We start from the raw sequence: 4,981 nt of genomic DNA, 5'->3' as shown, positions 1-4,981 counted from the left end.
GACACACACACAGCGAGAGGCTGATATTCAATCAAACACTTTTTACACTGACTTTGTTTACTAACAACTTCCTGTACACACACACATCTTCCTCTAAACCTGAAAGCCTCTTCCTGTGAGAGTCTACCTAGTAAGAGGTAGTAAGTAGGTCTATACAGGAACAACACCATTCTGTATTACCAATGGAAAAAGAGCAACTCCATCAATGACTACCACACTACAGGTTAGATTGAATTAAACCCGACCAGACACCTTTAAGACAACAGGGGAAACTGCACCTGGCCAAAACCCACAGGATCAGTTTACACAAATAAACTCCCGTCAGAATTTGGCAGCACTGTCTGTCAGCGTGATTCAAAGCCAAGTACAGAGAACAAAATGGGATGTTTGAATGAAATAGCGCTGCTGCCTGCTATCGCTGCCTGCTATCGCTGCCTGCTATCACTGCCTGCTATCGCTGCCTGCTATCACTGCCTGCTATCGCTGCCTGCTATCGCTGCCTGCTTTCTCTGCTTGCTATCGCTGCCTGCTATCGCTGCCTGCTATCACTGCCTGCTATCGCTGCTTGCTATCGCTGCCTGCTATTACTGCTTGCCTGCTATCACTGCTGCTATCACTGCTATCACTGCCTGCTTTCTCTGCTATCGCTGCCTGCTATCGCTGCCTGCTTTCTCTGCTTGCTATCGCTGCCTGCTATCGCTGCCTGCTATCACTGCCTGCTATCGCTGCCTGCTATCACTGCCTGCTTTCTCTGCTTGCTATCGCTGCCTGCTATCACTGCCTGCTATCTCTGCCTGCTTTCTCTGCCTGCTATCACTGCCTGCTATCACTGCCTGCTTTCTCTGCCTGCTATCGCTGCCTGCTATCACTGCCTGCTATCGCTGCCTGCTATCTCTGCCTGCTATCGCTGCCTGCTATCACTGCCTGCTATCGCTGCCTGCTATCGCTGCCTGCTATCGCTGCCTGCTATCACTGCCTGCTATCGCTGCCTGCTATCGCTGCCTGCTTTCTCTGCTTGCTATCGCTGCCTGCTATCGCTGCTTGCTATCACTGCTTGCTATCTCTGCCTGCTATCGCTGCCTGCTATCGCTGCTTGCTATCGCTGCCTGCTATCGCTGCTTGCTATCGCTGCCTGCTATCGCTGCCTGCTATCGCTGCCTGCTATCGCTGCTTGCTATCGCTGCCTGCTATCGCTGCCTGCTATCGCTGCTTGCTATCACTGCCTGCTATCTCTGCCTGCTATCGCTGCTTGCTATCACTGCCTGCTATCGCTGCTTGCTATCACTGCCTGCTATCTCTGCCTGCTATCGCTGCCTGCTTTCTCTGCCTGCTATCACTGCCTGCTATCTCTGCCTGCTATCTCTGCCTGCTTTCTCTGCCTGCTTTCTCTGCCTGCTTTCTCTGCCTGCTATCACTGCCTGCTTTCTCTGCCTGCTATCTCTGCCTGCTTTCTCTGCCTGCTTTCTCTGCCTGCTTTCTCTGCCTGCTATCACTGCCTGCTTTCTCTGCCTGCTATCTCTGCCTGCTTTCTCTGCCTGCTTTCTCTGCCTGCTATCACTGCCTGCTTTCTCTGCCTGCTATCTCTGCCTGCTATCTCTGCCTGCTTTCTCTGCCTGCTATCACTGCTGCTTTCTGCTGCTATCACTCTGCTTTCTCTGCCTGCTATCTCTGCCTGCTATCTCTGCCTGCTTTCTCTGCCTGCTTTCTCTGCCTGCTTTCTCTGCCTGCTATCACTGCCTGCTATCACTGCCTGCTATCACTGCCTGCTATCACTGCCTGCTATCAATGCTTGCTATCACTGCTTGATATCGCTCCCTGCTAATAGACTCATAATGGGCTGAAGTGGGCCGCCAAGGCTGAGTTTGTTTGTTTTGAAGGCAGTAATATCCTACAGGCAGCATCAGGTGAGCAGAGAGGGACCTGCGTCCCAGACATCACCTTATTTCCCATCTAGTGAACTAGAGTACCCATAGGGCTCTGGTGAAAAGTAGTGCACTACCCATAGGGCTCTGGTGAAAAGTAGTGCACTACCCATAGGGCTCTGGTGAAAAGTAGTGCACTACCCATAGGACTCTGGTGGTCCTGCCTGGTGGTGCAGTCTGGTGGTCCAGCCTGGTGGTGCAGTCTGGTGGTCCAGCCTGGTGGTGCAGTCTGGGGGTCCAGCCTGGTGGTGCAGTCTGGGGGTCCAGCCTGGTGGTGCAGTCTGGGGGTCCAGCCTGGTGGTGCAGTCTGGTGGTGCAGCCTGGTGGTCCAGCCTGGTGGTCCTGCCTTGTGGTCCAGCCTGGTGGTGCAGTCTGGGGGTCCAGCCTGGTGGTGCAGTCTGGGGGTCCAGCCTGGTGGTGCAGTCTGGGGGTCCAGCCTGGTGGTGCAGTCTGGTGGTGCAGCCTGGTGGTCCAGCCTGGTGGTGCAGTCTGGGGGTCCAGCCTGGTGGTGCAGTCTGGGGGTCCAGCCTGGTGGTGCAGTCTGGGGGTCCAGCCTGGTGGTCCTGCCTGGTGGTGCAGTCTGGGGGTCCAGCCTGGTGGTGCAGTCTGGGGGTCCAGCCTGGTGGTGCAGTCTGGGGGTCCAGCCTGGTGGTCCAGCCTGGTGGTCCAGCCTGGTGGTCCTGCCTGGTGGTGCAGTCTGGGGGTCCAGCCTGGTGGTGCAGTCTGGGGTCCAGCCTGGTGGTGCAGTCTGGGGGTCCAGCCTGGTGGTGCAGTCTGAATCTACTGTCCTCTCTCCTCTCCCACTGTGGGTCTGTGTGTGTGTGTGTGTGTGTGTGTGTGTGTGTGTGTGTGTGTGTGTGTGTGTGTGTGTGTGTGTGTGTGTGCGTGCGTGCGTGCGTGCGTGCGTGCGTGCGTGCGTGCGTGCGTGTGTGTGTGTGTGTTTTATTCCTCCCTCTCATCTTTAGATCTCTCATATATTTTCATCATGTTGATTAATGACGTAGCAACAAGACGTAGCAACGCAGAGCAAGATGTTCTCTCCTAAGTACTGGCATAAATAAAATGCTTGACATTTCAGAGAACATTTAAAACGTCTGGGTTTAAAGTATTGCTATTCGCCTTTATTACAGCTGATCAAATCACAGGAACAATATCCTGACGTCTCCTCTCTCTCTCTCTCTCTCTCGCTCTCTATCTTTTTAAATTATTTTAAGAAAGATATATTTTTACCTTTCTTTAACTAGGCAAGTCAGTTAAGAACAAATTCTTATTTTCAATGACAGCCTAGGAACAGTGGATTAACTGCCTTGTTCAGGGGAAGAACGACAGATTTGTACCTTGTCTGCTCAGGGATTCCAACGCTCTAACCACTAGGCTACCTGCCGACCCTACACTCTAACCACTAGGCTACCTGCCGACCCTACACTCTAACCACTAGGCTACCTGCCGACCCTACACTCTAACCACTAGGCTACCTGCCGACCCTACACTCTAACCACTAGACTACCTGCCGACACTGTAACCACTAGGCTACCTGGACCCTACACTCTGAACCACTAGACTACCTGCCGACCCTACACTCTAACCACTAGGCTACCTGCCGACACTACACTCTAACCACTAGGCTACCTGCCGACCTTACACTCTAACCACTAGACTACCTGCCGACACTACACTCTAACCACTAGACTACCTGCCGACCTCTAACCACCTTACACTCTAACCACTAGACTACCTGCCGACACTACACTCACACTCTAACCACTAGGCTACCTGCCGACCCTACACTCTAACCACTAGACTACCTGCCGACCTTACACTCTAACCACTAGGCTACCTGCCGACACTACACTAACCACTAGGCTACCTGCCGACCCTACTAACCACTAGACTACCTGCCGACTGGGACTACCACACTGGTGTAACCACTAGGCTACCTGCCTCTAACCACTAGACTACCTGCCGACACACTCTACACTCTAACCACCACTAGGCTACCTGCCGACCCTACACTCTAACCACTAGACTACCTGCCGACCTGGCTACCTGCCGACACTACACTCTAACCACTAGGCTACCTGCCGACCCTACACAACCACTAGACTACCTGCCGACCCTCTGCTCTAACCACACTGGGCTACCTGCCGACCCTACACTCTAACCACTAGACTACCTGCCGACACTACACTCTAACCACTAGGCTACCTGTCTACACTCTAACCACTAGACTACCTGCCGACACTACACTCTAACCACTAGGCTACCTGCCAGACCCTGGTAACCACTAGACTAGACTACACTCTAACCACTAGGCTACCTGCCGACCTACACTCTAACCACTAGACTACCTGCCGACCCTACCTCTAACCACTAGGCTACCTGCCGACCTACACTCTAACCACTAGACCCTGTGTCTAACCACTAGGCTACCTGCCGACCCTACACTCTAACCACTAGGCTACCTGCCGACCCTACACTCTAACCACTAGGCTACCTGCCGACCCTACACTCTAACCACTAGGCTACCTGGTCCTGTTCTGAGGCTACCTGCCGACCCTACACTCTAACCACTAGACTACCTGCCGACCCTACACTCTAACCACTAGGCTACCTGCCGACCCTACACTCTAACCACTAGGCTACCTGCCGACCCTACACTCTAACCACTAGACTACCTGCCGACACTACACTGTAACCACTAGGCTACCTGCCGACCCTACACTCTAACCACTAGACTACCTGCCGACACTACACTCTAACCACTAGACTACCTGCCGACCCTACACTCTAACCACTAGGCTACCTGCCGACACTACACTCTAACCCGAAGAAGCATTTCTGTTGCACAATAAAATATCTCCTTCTTCTTCTCTCCTGTGTCTCTCTGTAGGAGCGGGTAGAGTATCTCTTCCTCATTGTCTTCTTCTCTCCTGTGTCTCTCTGTAGGAGCGGGTAGAGTATCTCTTCCTCATCGTCTTCACAGTAGAAGCCTTTCTGAAGGTAATAGCCTACGGCCTGCTCTTCCACCCGAACGCTTACCTGAGGAACGGATGGAACTT

The 4,981-nt window shown here is 53.2% G+C and overlaps 1 long non-coding RNA gene across 5 annotated transcripts; it reads right to left on the bottom strand.

The window, feature by feature from the left end:
- Nucleotides 1-3,236: 3,236 nt before the first annotated feature.
- LOC127925056 (uncharacterized) lies at nucleotides 3,237-4,721 on the bottom strand. 5 transcript variants are annotated; one of them, XR_008119604.1, is made up of 5 exons: nucleotides 4,630-4,721; nucleotides 4,470-4,597; nucleotides 4,072-4,095; nucleotides 3,921-3,960; nucleotides 3,237-3,429 (listed from the first exon to the last, which is right to left on the bottom strand). It is a non-coding gene; the product is annotated as an uncharacterized LOC127925056 (long non-coding RNA). The 5 variants fall into 5 exon arrangements; XR_008119605.1 differs by lacking the exon at nucleotides 3,921-3,960 and adding an exon at nucleotides 3,696-3,735; XR_008119606.1 differs by lacking the exon at nucleotides 3,921-3,960 and having other exon boundaries at nucleotides 4,064-4,095.
- Nucleotides 4,722-4,981: the final 260 nt, after the last annotated feature.

Source organism: Oncorhynchus keta, unplaced genomic scaffold, assembly GCF_023373465.1.
Source record: "Oncorhynchus keta strain PuntledgeMale-10-30-2019 unplaced genomic scaffold, Oket_V2 Un_contig_5015_pilon_pilon, whole genome shotgun sequence".
Classification (NCBI taxonomy): domain Eukaryota; kingdom Metazoa; phylum Chordata; class Actinopteri; order Salmoniformes; family Salmonidae; genus Oncorhynchus; species Oncorhynchus keta.
Note: the sequence above shows the minus strand (reverse complement) of the source record. Positions and strands in the feature narration are given on the sequence as shown.